Raw genomic sequence first — 19,215 nt, 5'->3', positions numbered from 1 at the left:
TAGTTATTGCAGCTCTGTTGTTGGATTTCTCTCTTTGTCGCCTCCAATTTGGAGGAAAAGGAAAATATTTAGTCTCATCTGTATTTTGTTTCTTCTACCTAATCTCTACAGTGTCTTAAAATGTCAGATATGAGTTTCAATCTCTTCTTGCTCCTGGCACTGTAAAAGGCATCTGTGTGCAATGCACTTAAACTGGAACCAAAAGTAAAATAGCTATTACCTACGAAATGATTCTTTTTGTTGAGGCATATAGCCAGACCTGCAAAACTGTCCTAGTGTAGTCTGAGATGACTCCACTGTATGCTACATAAGCTTTGCTACTGCAGCTCTGCTGAAAGCCCTGCCTTCCCTCCTCTTAGCTTTCCCTGAGATAAGCAAAGCTCTATTTAATTCCCTGGCTGAAAATAGGCTAGTAAGTCTTTTTGCCAGCATCTGTATCTGTCAGGACTTTCTGCTGAAATATATTAAACGTGTTGGACAGTGTATTTATTCTAGGACTGTATTCAGTTGTTATCAAGGTAAACCTTAGTTTTAAACCACACCATTAATTTAGAGAAAGATATTTATGCTGTAGTGCTTCTTGGGGAATTTGGATGCTTTTGGAATTCGGACTTTGAGAACCCTTAGTTGTAGCTGAGACGTCTGTAAGTTGTAGACACCCCTTCTCTAGAAGGAACGGTGAGCATGGAGGAAATCCTTGGTTTGTGTTAAAATACTTCACTGGTATGAAACCGAGACTTCCATCTCTGTACAACTCTACTGTAACAGTTGTGTCTCTCACCTCCTTGGGTAGTATTTGGAGATGTAGTTCTGGTAGGTGAGATCACCTTATTGGCTCAGGTAGAAGCATATGGAGACTGACTGGTCTGTTTGGGCCTCTTGCACGAGGTTAAGGTAAGATGCTGCTGATGGTTTCACAGACTCCCTTGAGAGCCATGGCAAGTAATCAGCAGAGCTATATTGGAATGGCACCTGTAGAGCAGTTCATGAGAAAGGTAGAGCTTGATAGCGACCCTTCAGCTCAGTGTTTTAGGAACTACTGCTGTAAGTGACATAACTTACAATATTGTTTTAGTACTTTTATATAGAAAGTTAAGCAGAACTACACAGACTTTTCCTTTCTAGCTTAATTTCCAGTTTGACTAACTGCCTTTTTGTGTGGTTACTGGGCTAGACAAAAATAGACGAACCTTAATGTGCTAAACATAAAATTTGGCTTTATTTGGCAACCATAGTGCTAAAGTGAAGCAACTTGCCAACGTTTGTACTGAGAGAAAGGCCATGAGCTCTGAATATCAGCGGTGGGGGGGGTGCACTGTCAGGGCCCTGTTTCTACTTAGTCTTCCAGGAACTTCAAGTACCTTAGAGGACTGGCAGCGTCGAGTGGAAGGGCAGAAGCTTGTAGATTGTGTCAAAGATGTAATATGTTACATTTTATAACTTCAGTTACCCATGTGCTATCTGTAACTGGTAGTTATATGGCTGGGAAGTCAAAGCCTTCTGTATGTCTTGTAGCACCTTCTCAAATACAAATTAGGTTTCTTATACATAAACATGTGCACTGGTAGTATGAATTGGTATGTTGTATTTAATGTAGTAGAGTGCAATTTGGATTTTTCTGTGAACAGGGGGAAATAAGATAACCAAGTTTCTCTTGCAGCTCAAAACTTAAGAAAAATCCCTGAGCACTTGATAACAATGATGGGTTTTGAATGATGTTTCAAGTCATTAGTAAGGTGTTTGGATCAACTGGTGGCGTTCCTTTCATTCCCAGCTTCTGATCTGGGAAGGCCATCTCTTTCTACCCTGTTACTTTGCCTGCTTAAGAGCCTCTGAAACTCCTGTGAGCAGGGTGCTGGTTTTGTTGCTTGCCTATGATGCCATAAGCTGGCGATCATTTTTTCCCCTGTTATCAACTGCTTCATGCTGCTCTTACAGTAGGAGTTTTCTACTTTTCTGTCTTAACCTAGAAAGATGTCACTTATGCTTAATTCATATACTAGTATAAACAGTAATGCAAAAATGGTGACTTGGAATCCAGGACTACTTAAGACCAGTGCCAGATGCATTTTTTTCATTCAACCATGGGCTTATGGGTCCTACTGTTTTAATAACTACTTGTTGCTAAACAAATTAACTTTACATTAAACACTTTGTGGCAGTATTGCTCATCTCCATGTGCAGAAAAATGTTATGAGTCCATATACTTCACCTCTATCCTAAATACTGTTTTCTTTGCTGTTTTCCTGGTAGTCATACTCTTGTCCTTTTCCTATTTTTTTCAATCAAGCAAGGAAATTAAGAGTGATGCTTTTGATATGTACTGGACTTGGTATTTCTCCAGTACTCTGAAAAATGTCAAAAGTTTAGAGTATATTCAGAATAATTAATTTTATTACTGTCCATTTGGGTTCCCAGCCTCTCAACTCCTGCATTCTGGGTGAAAATATAACAAGATTAGTTATTACTTACATAAAGCTGTCAGGCTTAAGCAACCATTAATTTAACTCTTGCATTTGATTATTTTTTGTCTTAACCTTGTTAGCAATGAAGGCTAATGTTCCTTCATTAAAGAAGAAATGTATTGATGATTAATGAAGAGAATATCTGGTATCAGTCTGTGTCTACTAAATACAGCACTGGTTCTTCAGAAGCAAACCTTTTTCTTTATGCACTTAAATCCTGCAGGTGTCTGACAGAGGAAGAAAATGACCACCCTAGGCAATGAACTGCACTCTTTCTACACCTTGAATTAAAGTGGCAATTATTAAAAACCACAATTAAATGGCCTTACTTAAAGCAAAGAAAACTAACATGACCTGCAGGCAAGGCTAGACAAGCCTTCATCTCCCTGAAAATTTGATTTCCTGACAAGAAATGCCACTGCAAAACAATGTTTGGGTAAAGGAGCTTATGAACGTAGTTTAAAAACCTTTTAAAAATAATCCTTTTTATGGAGCAGTGATTTTTCTTGAGTCAACTTTCTTTGAACCAACTTGTTATACAGAATGACAGCAGAAGCCATTGTTTCTGAAAGACAAAGTAACTTCTAGCAGTCATACAGACAATATGAATTGACTTAATCAGAGAAAATACTTATTCTCAATTAGTTTAAGAACACTTCTTTTGTATATTGAACCTTAAAGGGCAAAGGTGTTCAGAAGGAAAGGGAGACTTCTTCACCAGGCTGAAAAATGAGAATTTATATTTGACTACTTGTGTCTCTTCATCCAGTTACTGTGTAGTCAGACATGAGGACAAAACCTTGAGGTTTCTTCAAAACCATTACTTTTTTTAATTCTTAAGTCATTAAATATTTAAAACAACAAGGAGAAAATGTAGAGAGGATAACAAGTGGCAAGGCTCGAGTGTCTTTTGTTTTGATAGCTTAACTTCCAATATTAATTTGGCCCTTTCTTAATGGGGAAAAGTAGTGTCATGAAAATCTCTAGAAGCCTGTGCCCAGAGTCTGCCCAGGCAAACAGTGAAAACATCAATACATAAGTTGATATTTGTGTGGGTGGGGGTTTTTTGTATTTTTGACTGAAGGAAAAGTGTGTATGTAGTGTCATTTAGTTTCTGATCCAGAATGCTTATGTAAACTTCTTGGCAATATAAGTGGTGACACTCCTCCACACATGCGTGCACACGCACAAACATCTGTTCTAAAAGCTTTCAAACTCTTAAAGCAATAGTAGTAACAAAGTGTTAAAACATCTACATCTAAAGTACGAATTTTTGTATCCTACATGAACCTAGAAAATTCCTTAACTTTAGGTTGAATGAGAAAATGCTTGTTGACAGGTCTAGTCATGCTCAGAAAATGTGTATTTTTAGAACATCAGCATACTGTACCTAAGAGTGAGAAAAATCAAACAGGTCTCTTTAAAGAACTGTAAATTGCTAATATACTACAGAAGTAATTGTGAAGGAACAGCACAGCCAGTCATGGCAGTGATGGAAATAGTATTATTTAGGTGGTGTTTTCTTTTCAAACAGCTGGACTAAGCAAATGTGTTTAACATCAGTAAGATGATGGATTGCTGTGAGTGTGTTGTCGTAAACGTCATTAAAAGCTTTTCAGTGACTCTTTTGTCTTGATGGCAGAAAGGAGTATGTTGATAATTTTGGTACAAGATTATTTGAAATAAGGAGGAAGCCGTTAGCTTTTTAGTGTTGTTCAGGAGTGTACCAGAGAGACAAACTTAAGTTACCAAACACTGATCCTGAAATCAAATAAGTACTGTATTATCACTAGTTGCTAAAAGGGTTCAGAGGACAAATACAGAAAGTGGATGTTTGAAGTGTAAAGATGAATTTCTGAATGCTAATCATTACAAACTGATAATGAAATCTGGAAAAAATTTTCTTCAGTCATGTAAGATTTTGCTGCACATGAACAGTACTTTTCATTGATCATCATAAATGTGCTGCCTAAGCAGCTTCAGTTCCTCAAAACACTGTCATGCTGTCTCCTAGAAGAAAACTCCTGTCCAAACCAGTGCATATATTCAAAATGCTGTAATCTTCAGACAAATTTCTCTAGCTTTTTTGGCACTCTACTTCAGACTGAGCATTTAACTTCATGTTTCATACTGTGATAACAGATACTGATCAAATGTTTGACATACTTGATATCTGAAATGTGAGCTACATTTGTGCCTTGGTAGTTCTTTTGGTACTGATTCTGTATTCTATCCAGCTTTGCAGAACTGGAGGCTCCTAGTAATTTTACTGTCTTCTGTGCTTGATGGGAAAGGGTAAGGATAGAAAACTGCATTGGGTTTGCATGACAAGGTTTTAGTAGTGGGGGACTACAGGGGTGGTCTCTGTGAGAAGCTGCCAGAAGCTTCCCCCGTGTCCGACAGAGCCAATGCCAGCTGGCTCCAAGACGGACCCGCTGTTGGCCAAGGCCAAGCCCATCAGTGATGGTGGTACCAACTCTGGGATAACAGATTTAAGAAGGCAAAAATGCTGCACAACAGCAGATGGGAGAGAGGAGTGAGAATATGTGAAACAACCCTGCAGAGCCCAAGTGAGTGAAGGAGGGGGAGGAGGAGGTCCTCCAGGCGCCGGAGCAGAGGTTCCCCTGCAGCCCGTGGTGCAGCCCATGGTGAGGCAGCTGTGCCCTGCACCCAGGGAGCTCCACGGGGGAGCAGGCACCCACCTGCAGCCCGGGGGAACCCCATGCCGGAGCAGGGGGATGTGCCTGAAGGGGTCTGTGACCCTGTGGAGAGCCCACACTGAGCAGGCTCCTGGCAGGGTCTGTGGACCTGTGGAGAGAGGAGCCCATGCTGAAGCAGGGGGAGACTGTGAGGAGCCCTCTCCCTGGGGAGAAAGGAGCAGTAGACAATGTGTGGTGAACTGACCATGACCCCCATTCCCCATCCCCCTGTGCCACCTGGGGGGAGGAGGGAATGAAATTGGGAGCGAAGTTGAGCATGTGAAGAAGGGGGGAGTGGGGGGAAGGTGCATTTAAGACTTGTTTTTTTATTTCTCATTACTCTGACTTTTGATCATCAATAAAGTAATTTCCCTGAGTCAAGTCTATTTTGCTTGTGACAGTAATTTCTGAGTGATCTCTCCTTGTCCTTATCTCAACCTGTGAGCCTTTTATTCTCTTTTCTCTCCCCTGTCCAGCTGAGGAGGGGAGTGAATAGAGCACCTTAGTGGACACCTAGCATCCTGCCGAAGTTAACCCACCAAAAACCATAGCAGCATTTAACACTCTAAATACTTACATGTAGATAACAAAATTAAAAAGTGGTAAAATTCCAAGGTTATTGTAGAATCATAGAAAAACAGAGGCTGTTAGGTGACTTCTGGCTCAGGGTAGAGCTGTCCTCAGTTCTGTTTGTTCTTCTGATAGTTGCAGATGGAAGGGACGTTGCAACAGTATCTTCTGTTCCAAACCTTGCTTGCTGTAGGAATATAGTTAAAACTTTGTGGAAATGCTTTGTATTGAGTGCTTGTAATCAACCTACTGGTTACTGCAGGATGCAGTGCATATATCACAAACTTGCAGCAGGTATTGTCATATGTTCAGCTCCAAATAGCACTTGTGGGAGTTGATATACTCCCTAAAACAGGGTGCCTCAGGGAGTACTTACCCTTAGAGAAAGTGGCTTTCTTGGAATGTGTACAAGTGCCAGGGGCTGTTTCTTACTCCTGCCAAGCTTCAGACTGAACTGCATCTTGAGTTTTATTAAAACTTGAGGGCTATTTCCTATGAATGGATCTCCTCACTGATATGCTAGGGTGTTGGACCCATGTGTACTCCCTCCCTGCCCACTCCCACTTTTTAAAACTGACAGTATTTTAGTGCAATGTTTCAAGGAAGACAGGTTACTGACATCCTCAGATCTGGTCAGAGAATCACCTTAATGAGATAATTGAGGTTAGATATTGTTAACTTGCTACTGAGTAACCTCCAGAGAATGAATGTGAATAAAATCAGTTGTTGGAGAAAACAATAACTAAACTTTTAGTGTGTCAAAGCAAGAAGAAGCTTAATGAATGCTGCTGCTGAAGGCTTCCTCCCTTCCCAAAACAAATAGTACTCAACTATTTATACAACATCCATTGGAAGTGACAGCCTGCTCACAAGTTTTAAGTGGATGGTGTTCCTCTGTTTTGGAAGAGGGGATATTTGGGTTACACATTTTAAGCTGTGCCTTTACTAAAGCACTGTCTGGTACATTTTTTTTAATATACTCATCACATTCTACTGAAATGTTTTTAATACTGAACCTCTCAGGAGGAATACTCCATTGACTGTTTCTTAAAAATGTATCTTTTTATGGTTGGGGGGGCAATAGAGACAAAATACAGAAGAGATTATTATAAAGGCTTAGACATCAGTTTCTGTTTGAAACAAAAATATAACGTGTCTTTCCCTCTGCACCCATTCCTCTAGTACTGATCAGATTTATTTTGCCTTTCCTACTACTGATACAATGTTAATACTTCAAAAACTTGTTGTTTTTTCAATACTTTTTGTAAAGATCTTATCTATGGTCCTTTTAGCTAGTTCTTTGGCGTGGATTCAAAATTTTTTTTAATGTAGCAAGTCTCTGACAAGTGTGACTTAGTTCCCAGGGCATGCTTTCTCTTTTGTGACAATCAGTGCAAACCAAATGTAATGATTCTCAGGATAATGTAATGTATAGCCTCTAGATGTAATTTCTCTAGTGTAAGGAAAAGAAATCTATTTCTTCTAATCACGTTTGAGTATCTAACTCCAAGATCTGTGTGTTAGATAGAATGATGTATTAGCACTAGCCTGAAGCTGTCTCTTCCAGCATTTTAAAGGCAATAAAATATATTCAGGCCCTCTTTTGCTTTGTCCCTGTGAAATAGTCTGTGGGAAATTAGTGTTGTGATCCTCCATATCACTATAAGGTCACTTTTTCTATAGCAAGGTGCACCTTACCATGAAGCACCTCACTTGAAGTGACAGGTGCTCTAAGGAGACCCTGAGCTATTGCTAGCACATAGCCAGTACATTAGTAAATGAACTTGAGAGGCTAACACTGAGGGCTACTCTTTATCTGCTGAAGTTAAGCATGTGAGTTCCTGAACAGATGTCTGAAAGCTCCCACTAAATATCCAACTTCTATCAGCTTTAGAGATTTCTGAACCCATGTGGATAAAAGCAGAAAGGTCCTCCCAACTCATCAAGTCCTGATGCTCTATTCTTTTGGAAGTGCCTCTGATTTACAGGGTTAGGGCAATTGCTTTGTCTTCATTGCTTCCATGTTTAACTTGTTCCTGTTCAGTGCCACTTACTTTTCCAGCTTTGATTACCTGAGGCTGGAGAGGAGCTTTTTATTAGTGTCGAGCATTACAGAGAAAGCGCTGCCCATACTGCTGTCTTCAGGTATTAAAATGTGCACACAGAGTGCCTGATGCTACAGGCATAAACAAATGATAAAACAGCTTTAACCAGAAGAACCTTGGAGCTATGATACTTGGTCCAAGAACTGAAGGAGAATGGAGTTGATAATCACCTCCACTGCAAAAAATCCCCCAGACACCCACCAAGCCTTAAGTGAGTTAGGTCTTGTTCTGACAGTTAAGAGGGTGTGTACTTCTTTAGATAACATCTCAATGCAATATCACTGTGCACAGCCTCTTCTATTCTTTTTAGCATGTATACTTGCTTAATCTTTGGTATTAATTTAGTGCTTTCAGTAGTCTCAAAATAGACCACAGCAGGATTGCATTAATCTGAAATGCTATTCTATTTAGCCTCTCCTTTCTTAGAGGAAGAAGTGGTCTGTTCTTGTGTGGTCTGTTTCATGCACTTGACACATGAAGGTGGAGTTGTCAGTGACAAATGACTGACATCCGTTAACAGGACTCGGGAGTTGAAGCTTCCTCTGTTACATGCATAAAGGTGAGGAACAGGACATTTTCTGGGGAATTAGTCTGGAGCCTGTATCTTTGTTCCATTTCCTTAACCAGAAAAGTATTGCAAACAGACTGCCAGAATGACTGGTGTTATGACTGTATAATACTTGGCTTGCAAGCATATCTGAGACTTACAAGCCTAGCTGACAGTTAGGTCTAGGTTTGTGTTACATTTGGACATGGTTATAGAAAGTGGCAACATCTAACACCTGTCACTTGGGAAAGGTCCTAAATGACTAGTAAATCTTAACCTGTAATGAGTACCATATGGCACTTCTTATTTGCAGCTGGAAAAAATCAGGAAGCCTCAAGAGGCTAGTGATTAGAGACTTGTGTGTAAAATTCAAGTAAAACAGACTTCCTGAAAAGCAAAGTGGCTTATTGTATACTGCCACTGACTGAATGTCAGGTACTTAATGCTTGTGTGTCAGTGCTAGTGTTAGTTGCAGAAATGTGTAACTGGACAGGCAAAGATGGAGACATGCTTAACCATTCCTTTAATTTGTTAGGTACTTGTTCAAGGAATTTGCCTATAGTCTGTTTAAAAGCTAGAAGATGGCTTGCATTCTGAGTTCAGCATTTTGAACTGAAATGAGCAGTAGTGAAGTGTAGGCTGCCTACAGAGGTGGTATAAAACTTGTCCATCCCCAAAGCCTCTCATTCCAAAACTGAAAAGCCAACCAGAGTTACTTTGTTCTCTGTTAATGATAGCTACTTAGAGGTTCATGCAGGTGCTGCACTGCCTGCTGAAGAGGGAAGGGTGGTGTTTGGCATCTGTCAGTTCCTGAACTTGGAGACAAAGTGGGCTGAGAAGACCACCGGGTAGTTTATATTTTGTTTTTAGTTTTCTTTGCTTGCACTGTTTACCAGGACGTGTACTTGCCAAATCTACACATAGATGCTTTTTAAGATGCTGCCTCTGGATGGCAGCATAAAGGTAGTACTTGACCTGAGCTGCTATTAAAGGAAATTTTTGCTAATTTATATGGCATAATGTGTAGCTGTTTGGGAATTTGTGTTCATTAGGACAAGAGTAAAAGTACTTGGCTTCTCAGGTCTCTACAATTTTAGCTTTGAAAGGCTTGGGAGAAGGGCAGTGGAGATTGATATGATTATTTTCTCTGTGTCCCACACAGGAAAATACACTGAAGCCCATCCTTTGGGCACAGAAATGTAAGAGTTTTCAGAAGTGGTGAGAACTGCCCATGTTCTTTTCCTTGCGTAGAGTGCAATGCTGGCAACAGTCATTTTTAAAGATGGAAAGCTTTGTACAAAATGAGCTACAAGGAGTTGCAAGGGGTAACTGTTCCTGTACTGCCTGCTTAAAGGTTCTGTGGTGGCCAAGTATGGAGTAAGGGGGCAAGATCTGGGATTGCTGTTGACTGGATGCCCAGCTTGGGTCTTGCACTTACTCTCCTCTTCTCTGGTTCAGGAATCAGATACAGAAAGATTCTGTCAGGCTGCGATACCTCCTGTTCTGGGGGGATGACTTCTCTGCGTACTTGCTTGTTGCTTTCACCTTAGTTATTAAAAAAGGGAGGTGGGAACCCCTAACTTCTAGGAGGCTAAAAACTGTTTCTGTGTAAGCTGCTTCCTGCTGACTTGCAGCGTCTCTGGGGCTTGCTAGGGATGAGTCCTTCCCCCCTTTTTTTTTTTTTCTTTCTTTTCTAGAAACCCTGATCAGCAGTTCAGGCATTTGAATAGCCTGCCCTTCTACTCCTCTTGTTTGCCAACTGAGTCTTTTGTGCAGCAGTAGCAGCTGCTGCATGGCAGGTCACTCGACCTGACAAAATCTGTAGGTGAGTGCTTCTATAGATCTTGCTTCCGAACTTTTCTTAGGAGCTTCCAGGAAAGGAGAGAGAAATTGTTCCCTGTGTTGCTCTCAGGTTTATAGGGAGAAATCTTTATGGGCAAATAGTTGCAGTTTGGGGATGAATGAAAGTTAAGCTTTTGGGTGTGAATTCAGTAAAGAGACTCTGAGTCTGAAAGTTGTGGTTAGACTATGTCAACTGGTGTAAGGAAAAATCTAGTGCTACAAATATTACTTTTATTTTAACTAGAAATTGCTGTGAAAAATAACATTTACAGGAAGCTGTGTGTTAAAAAGCTATAATTAGTTCAGTTTAAAAGAGTAAAATGCTATATTATTTTAGTACAGAGTACAGGTGAAAAAATCAATCCTCTTTAGAAAACATCTCTATTTCTTGTGAACAGTTTTTTAACATAGAAATACTTGCTTGAAGTTTTGCATATTCTGAAAGCAGTTATGTCAACGTTCTCTTGCTTATATTTTTGCTTTTTAAAAAGTGGCCGTTTAATTCTGACTAAATTATAGTAACTGTATTCTAAGAGAAAATTTATTGCTCCATAAACTTTCTGTATAATCAGAATATTCATTTGGGGTGTGGTAACTAGATTTAGTGGGTCTCTTAGTTATGTTTCATGTTATTGCTATAATATAAGCTATTTGGGTGTTTAAATAGCAAACAACCTAGTGCTGCCCCTTAGGAGGAAAAAGAAGGGTTGTTTATCCATCAGGTGTCTCAAAATCTGGTTTTTAACCTGCTTCTGTTGTGTTCTCATTCACAGTGGCCAGAACTCTGTGGCTACTACAGCTAAGGGCTTCCTCTGCAAGTCTGAACAGATCTGGTATTGTTCAGACTTCAAAGATAGATAGTGCCTCAAGGTATAACAGGTTAAATTACATGTCAGAAGTTCCCTTACTTAAAAAAAAAAAAGTTGGTCAAGAACTTCTGCAAATGTGTTTTGACTCTTACATTTTAGACCATGAAACTTGTTCTCTTAGTATTTTTAGCTAGGTAGACTGAAGGAAACCATTACGTAAAAACGTATGTAATATTCTTTTAATTCAGACTCTACTTTAGAAATGTTGTTGCTCGTAAATATATACTCAGTGAGAAAAGAACGGCCATTGGGATTATGGAGCTCTGATGGCTTTGCTGCCATAGCTAACTTCGCACAGATATTTGACTAATAAACTGTTATCTGCAGACTCATACTCTTGTAAGCCTAAAGAGCATGTATGTGAAATCATCATTAGAACTCACAATAGCAGCTTTAACTCTGCTTGTCAAATCCCCACAAAACCTTTTGTTTCTTGGTTATATTCATGCCCAGGCAAGTGAAAGGAAACTCAACTTGCTGAGGATAAATGGTGAAATCTTTGACCTGGATGAGCAGTAAATCCTTAGCTAGATAACTGTGCAGGTGTTTTGTTACACAGATGTTGGCAAGCTAATAAATGTGAGTGTGTTCTTCAGGGCCACCACCAAAATAATCTTTGCCTGCTTGGAATCAAAAGGCTGAATTTCTTTTCTGTTATAAATAGGGGTATGAATGATTGAATTCATGACTTTTGCATGGTTACGGCAGAAAGAGTACTGTAGTCTTTCTCCTAGGGCAAAGACACTTGTAACTGATGCTTTTTTGTATGTTGAATTTGCTGGTTTTAATCAGAGTGAATTTCTAACAGCAGAGTCAGTCTTTATAGAATTATCCCATATTTATGCTCTCTCTTTCTCTAATGTTAAAACATTCTTATGTTCCTGTCTGGCAAGCTGTCATGTTTGAATGCAGAGGGTAATGTTAGTAGCATTTAGGCAACTCCTGTAGCAGCTAGAATAACCATGTGAGGTGCAGGATTTGTCCACTGTGTGTAAGCTTTATTCTAGAAATAGGTCTTTCACAGTTGTCCAATAAGTAGTTGCAGTATCTACTGTGAAAATGCTCTTCTACCAGCCTTAAATAATGACCAAGAGCAAATAATGAGACATTGTGATTCAACTTTGGAATCTGCAGTTTCCACAGTTTCATGAACTACAAAACACTGTTAAACTGCTTCTCAGCAGTAAAGTTGCATGTATTTGAGCTAATGTAGATGTTGTAGGAATTCCAGGAAATAAGTTTATTTTACCAAATATGTGGTCTAGAGACAGATTTGGTGAATTCTGAAATCCTATTTCGTTGTTTTCTGGACTAGAAGACTTCAAAACCATGGATTTTAGCCTAATTAACACTTCCATTGTTTCTAGCCCCTCTCACCCTTCTTCTTTGGCAATAAAAACCTGGTGAGGGTGATGCATGCTGTGCAAGAACTTGAGGGGTTTGATGTCCATGCAGTTCTTTTGCACTGGGCTTTGTGGTTTGATATGACTATCAGAATGCAAAACTCTGTTTCCTTCAGCTTTTTTTTTTCCTTCTTTGCTCTCCAAAGAAAGTCGTACTGTGTTAATTTTATTACCTGATTAGCTTGCTAACAAGAATAGCTGGTCATGTGATGCTGGTAAATACTGAAGGGAGAGACCTGAGGCACTTGATAATGAATCTGAAACTTACTATTAGGAGCAAGTGCTCTTTGTATTAGTTTTTTATAACACTTGGAAGGAAAGGGAAAAATAAAGATTGAAGTATTTAGTCTATGATGTGTCCATCCTGAAGTTGAGATTATACCTTTGAATAACAGTAATTCATTGCCTGAGTAGCTGTACAGTTAAGCCTGCTGCAGGTAGTAGAATGACACATCAGCCTTGCAGAAGCACTTCTGTTACTGGTATCTGTGAAAAAGTGTACGGCATTGAATTGCAAGTTTCAGGTTCAAGAACTGTTAGGGGAGATGGACTGTGCTGTATGGAAGCCCTCAAAGATGAATTGCTTTTGAATGGGTTTTAAGACTGGTTCTTCCTTTGACAATTCTAGTGAATGGGAGTCTTAGTAAAACCAAACTATCCAAGGGCTTGATCCTAGTGAAGTTAGAAAAAAGTATGGGAATGTACAAATGCAGGACAGAAACAGCAATCACTGCATAGTGTGACTTGTGTGCTTATTAACATTTTTTTCTAGCCTTTGCTGCTTGTTCTCTGCTCCTCCCTCACAAACTGTGGAGTATTGTTCCACAGTTCAGTTATGCTCCTGTGATCAGAGTGTGTTGCAGAGTTTTAAATTTGCTTTAAAATTCAGGCCAGCTTCTCCTAGGCAGAATTTATTTCAGTGATTTCTGTGCATCTTTTCCCTGCTGGAGGGAACTTTTCTCACCTGATGAGGTAGCTTACAATGTTGTGGTGTCAAATAACTGTCTGGTTCCCTTCAGGACAACATCTGTTTATGAAGCTGGTGTGTGCATGTTAATCCCAACAGATGTTGCATGTTGAAACTTGGTGGTCACTCAAATCTCTATGGGAGTCTTAATACATTACAGGCCCCATAAGCATTTAAAATCAGTGGCTATACACAATCAGCTTTTGATTCTTACTTGACCTCTTGCTGTGCCCAGAACTGAGCTGTTAAGAAAAGCATGTAGTCTGTCAGTACGAACTGCATTGCTAGGTAGGTTCTGTAATGTCACTATGCTCTTCTGGAAATGAGAGGGGTTATCAAACAGGAAATTCTGGATTCCTGACAAAATAATACATAACGAGGATGTTGGAGTAAATAAATTGCTCAGCCTGTAAATGTTTAGACTGTTTCTTATTTCTTTCTCTTATCCAACTGTTTGATATCTGGATTGAGAATTCATTTCTGAGCAACTTAGGTCATGTCAGAACTCTTCTGATAGTTTGCAAAAGCACCTTATTGATTCACCTACTGTGCTTCTGTGAGAAGTTGCACATCTTCCTCTTGATTATTAATTTCTCATTTGTAAATTTCAAGCTCTGTAAATGACTGGCTTCCCTCCCCATCCCTCTAATCTTTCCCATGGAAAGAGTATTAAAATATTGTTAAACTCCTATACGTTCAAGTACTTACACGTTATTTAAGTATAATGCATACTTTAGTTTGGGGTTTTAGATATTCCGTACACCCTTCATGCACACAATTAACTGTTTAGTTTCCCTGCAGCTGTGTGTATGTAATGGTAAATCACTTCTGAAGCACAACTGAGCTTCCCATCTAAATTTTTTAGTTAGGCAGCTAATGTATTGCTTAAATTGTGCTGTGTTACTTTGATTCTGACAGACTAAGGTATAAAGTCAGGCTAACCTACCTGAAGCCATTAGGCAGTCGTCTATATATAACTTTTATTAACTTGCTCTTAGTAATCAGTAAAAGAGATTTCTCTTTTCCCTTCACAGTTCTAGGAAGCCCCAAGTTGCTGTTCTCTCCAGGAATAGCATTCATCTACCTAGTGTTTTTCAGGAATATTTTATCCAATAGTGTTGCGAATGGCAGCTGGGAGGTGGGAAGGGAGTGGAATATGCTGGAATTGCCTTGCAACTGACATCTCTAGGCCTGATGAGAAATGAGGAAAATGTGCCCAGTACATAAGGCAGGCTTCTAGCCAAAACAAATTTTGAGGATAACTTAAGCTTATTCATTTCACCGAGCTGATTGTATCAAACCTGTGGCCAAGAGTAAGAAGTGACTTTGATTTCAAATGTGTACTTATTTTCTTCAAACTGAAAAACAAACAAAAAAACCCCATTCTGTTGGTGGCATAAAGCAGTTTTCCTCAGCCCATGTAAGACACAAAAGACTGAGCTTGTTCTGGAAGAATTATCCTTTGAACAGTAAACCAATACCATCCCTCCTTTTATATACTAATGAAAAGAACTTGCTCTCCACACATGAATTCAATGGGGTAGAAGCTGTCAGGAAAATCCAATGAAAGGATTAGCTAAACTTGAATAGATTAATTAGAGCCCTTGATTGTGCCTTACTATGCAAAAGTCACAGTAAAGGAAACGGCAATGATAGTGAGTTCATCTTTACAGGTACATGGTGGGGAGTGTGGGGAGGCAACAGGAATACAGAAGGGAAGAAGTACATCTGAGCAGTTTGTCTTGTTCTTAAAAGCTGCCTCAGTTCCTTATCACCTTTGTGTAGTTGAAAGCTGAAAGATTTTTATAGGCATGAAGACTGTGACCAGCTCCTTAAGATCAAGCCACAACTCACTATTACATCCAATATCTTTTTATCATCTTCCCTGTATGTAAGACAATGTGTTCTGCTGGCCAGAGCTAGGAATTGAGCTACTACTGAAGGCTTCTGGCTGCCTAAGACAAGGCAGATGACTTGTTCAGTTCCTCAACTGTAAATCAGAGTGTAAATCAGAGCTCCACTGAGGTTTGCAGTCATTTAATTTTCTGTCTGAAAACCCAGTAAGTTACCTAACTTTCAGAACTAGTGAAGGTTATGCTGTTACTAAGGGCAAACTACTGATCATAACCATTTAAATCCTGCTCTTAATGTAGATTTTTCTATGCTTGAAATGTTTTAGTCATTGTATCTGCTTTCTTTGTTTAACTGAGGTGTAGATACCTTATTGCTCACATGCAGGAGAAATTCCATATGCTGCTATGCATAGTATGGAGCCTGGATTTTCTTTGCATTAATAGGAGATACAGAATTAAATCTGTGACATCAGAAATCTCTAGCTGTGAAAGCTGCTGAGTGGCTTTCAAACTTGTACTAGCTTGTTATACAGTATGTATTCTCCTGTAGCACAATTTTTGTGCCAGCTTTCCCAAGTAAAAATGGCCTTGAGATTGTTGAAAAGTCTAAACAAGAAAGTTTTCACTTAGAATAGGTCACTAAGCTTTTTTTTGTGCCAATGTGTTTTACTTTATGTGGTTTTTGTTCTATACTGCAGTATGACCCATAAGTGGCATGAATTGGTCTTGATATGGTACGAATTCTCAGAGCTTTTTCTCTTCAAGCTATCAAAAAAAAAAAAACCCACCCAAAAACTTAATTTGGTGGGGATACAAGTTGATGCAAATAAGAAACACAATCTGCCAAATACAGCATTTGGACAGGAAGATAAGTGACTCCGCTGAGGGAATACTTTTTGATAAGCTTGTGGGTGAATAGATCTTCCCAGGATTTAAGCCAAAAATTACTACCACTTGATTACAGTGGGTATTTGAAGAGTTTTCTGATTACAGACTCTTTAGCTTCCCTTCACTCCTGTCTGGGAAAGACCATGTTCCCTTCCTGCAAATAATGCCTCTGAACTGGATATCCAAAACCTATCTGGCAAAAAGCATGCAGTGAGTACACCTGACTCTTCAATGCAGGCTAATTATATATGTTAAGACGCTACTCAAAGTGTAAGGAATCCAGTCTGAAAATATAAATTACTTTGGAAGACAGTTACAGGTTTAAATAAAAACAGCTATATTGACTAAATCAAAGGACTTCCTTTTTTCTATAAACTACAAATAGAATAAGGGAGAGAAGCACTTTGTTCAAAAACTTTATACAGGAAGATTTAGACTGATATGAAAAGCTTTTTTTTTTTTTTTTTAAAGGCCACAGAATTGGGAAGGATATACTTTATCATCCAGCATCATATCCACCATTATTTATTGCCAGCATATGCAGGAAAGGTGGTCCTTTGTCAGCTCTTTCAAAATCAGCAAAAGTAAGTCCCTGATTCAAACAAGCTGACTTAAAGATCACTTCTATCTTTGCTTTATTTTGGGACACCCAGAGTTGAGATGCTGGGTGTTATGGGGAAGTACTGGGCCTTGAGACTTGAGAGAAAAAGGCTTCAGGGGAGGGGAGTGAATATTAATGGCTGTTGTCTTCCTATTTAGGAGGGTATAGCAAGGGTGGAGGCAGGCTCCTCTTATCCTGCATAGGATAAGAGGCAGTAGATACAAGTTGCAACACAGGGAATTCTGGTGAGATTTCAGGGTGGGGGGAAAAGGTTCACCATGAAGGCAGTCAGACACCAGATCAAGGGCCTAGAGTCTGTGGGATCTCCACCACTGTAGTTAGTCAACTTGCAACTGGACAGAGGCCTGTGCAACCTGCCCTAAGCTGCCCTGCTTTGTGTGATTCCTTCCATACCAAATTATTCCATGATTCCATTTTCTTTATTAATTGGATCTGGTTTGTGTGGTCTTGATGCTGACAGGATCACTGTTGAAGATGTGTTAGCACTAACAATGTAGTTTTCTGCAGTTTTACTGTAGACAAACAGTAGCAGAGGGCAGAGACTCCGAGTTTCACTGTCAAAAATAAGTCTTCCTTATGCTGTGTAGGATCTTGATCATGCTTTCCAGTGTATTATTTTAGCCTATGTGTGTTTTACAACTGCACAGCTTTTGGTGGTTTTTAATGAGTACTGATTTACTTTTTTTTCCTCCCCCTGCCCCTTGGAGGCAGCAAAGATTTTCATGTAACTCTCACTATGCTATCCTTGTAATAAGAAACCAGCACTGCTGCACAGTGAGCTGGGTAACTTGCTATTTCTTTGTGTTAGGCTTGTACTGTGAGGCAAGGGAATATTGCATGTAACTAAGGTTAATCCCTTTTAAATGAAGCTTTGTTAACAAGATTAATCCTAAAACTGATTCACAAGGAACTTGCTTTTTTAAAATCCACTTTTAAAAGTGAAAAGGATCTGATACCAAATTCACAGGGCACCATGGATTGAAGGAGGATATCAGAAGGGTGTCTAGCCAAACACCCTGCTCCAAAGAAGGTCAGCTATGGGGTCAGGCCAGGTTACTCAGGGCTTTGTCAAGTCTGATCTTTGAAAACCTGAACTGGCTAGTAGGGTTCAATTTCACTTTAGGAAATGGCTCAATAAACCACTGTTAACCAAGAATTTTGAGTTCGTATACATCAAATCAAGAAATTGATTACAAAAGCCAAATGGAAGATTTGGAGAGATGTCCTAGTCCTGTCGTGTAGCACTACTGCTGTACTTAAAGCTCTGCCTTTTGCTACAGGATGCTTTGGTTGATCTGGGGTTTGTGTAGCTCCAGGTGAATTAAGCTGCTTCTGTGTTTTCAGTCTGATGCTTGGTAGTGTGTTTAGGCTAAGAGCCAGGACATTCCTAATGCCAGGTAGGTGATGGGTCATGTCTCTAAATGCTCTGCAGTAATGAAGACTAGAATTCAAGTGTGGGGGTGTACTTTAGATCTGACACACTGACTGGTTTCCTGCTTGACTGAAACTTTGTACATAATGTTCTCTGTAGGTTATTGGGGGGGAGGACGCCAAATTTTCAAACTTTTCTGTATATTTTACTATAATGCCACACCTGTTCTTAGAACAAGTTAAACCCTGAAGTATTTCAGGTGGTGTATCTTCTAATGTAGGTTGTGGTTTTTAACTGTAAAGAGGTTTGAAAATAGATGACCATATGTATCATGTAGAGACATTCTACAAAAAAATTTCATTTATTCTGTATATTTACTTCTGTAAATACATCTGCTCATCTCCAAAATCAACACAGAGCTCTAATGAGTATCCCATGTTGAGGTGGGGGTGAAAGAATATAAACTAAGCAAATGTGGTGTGGAAAGGTTACCTAACTTGCATCATCTTTGTGCATCAAGATTCCATATCTCCCTTCACTGACCCCTTAATATCTGGCTGTCACTCCCCTAATGCTAGAGACCGTTCTAGCTGGCTTGTCATGCTTTGTAATGGAGTGTGGCTGCAGCTAGATGAAATGTAGTGTTTTTTAAAAACTTTCCTCAATAACTGAGCTGTGGGGTGAAAAATTAATTGTGTAGTAAGTATTTTTTCAGTACCTATCACAAATATGCTCACAAGCTTCAGCCTTGGTTAAACTCTTGAGCAAAACCTGACATCTACCGGTGGGAACCATAACTGGACTCCTCTCAGTGTGGAGACATGGGCTGAAGAGCCTGTTTTATTGAAGCTCTGGCCCCTTTGGCTGTGAGTGTTGCATTGTACCTTGCCCTAGAGTAAATAGTGTTTAAGCATAAATTTAAAAGTTTAAAATTTCCAGGGAATCTGTAACTGTAATGTACTTAAGTATAAGCATAGGTGATTGAACTTTCAGTTAACTGTATCTGCTTTGAA

The 19,215-nt window shown here is 39.5% G+C and overlaps 1 protein-coding gene across 1 annotated transcript in view; it reads left to right on the top strand.

The window, feature by feature from the left end:
- Positions 1-19,215, top strand: part of COL4A5 (collagen type IV alpha 5 chain) — an 85,449-nt gene that overhangs the window by 5,634 nt on the left and 60,600 nt on the right. The window lies entirely within an intron of this gene.

Source organism: Strix uralensis, chromosome 13, assembly GCF_047716275.1.
Source record: "Strix uralensis isolate ZFMK-TIS-50842 chromosome 13, bStrUra1, whole genome shotgun sequence".
Classification (NCBI taxonomy): domain Eukaryota; kingdom Metazoa; phylum Chordata; class Aves; order Strigiformes; family Strigidae; genus Strix; species Strix uralensis.
Note: the sequence above shows the minus strand (reverse complement) of the source record. Positions and strands in the feature narration are given on the sequence as shown.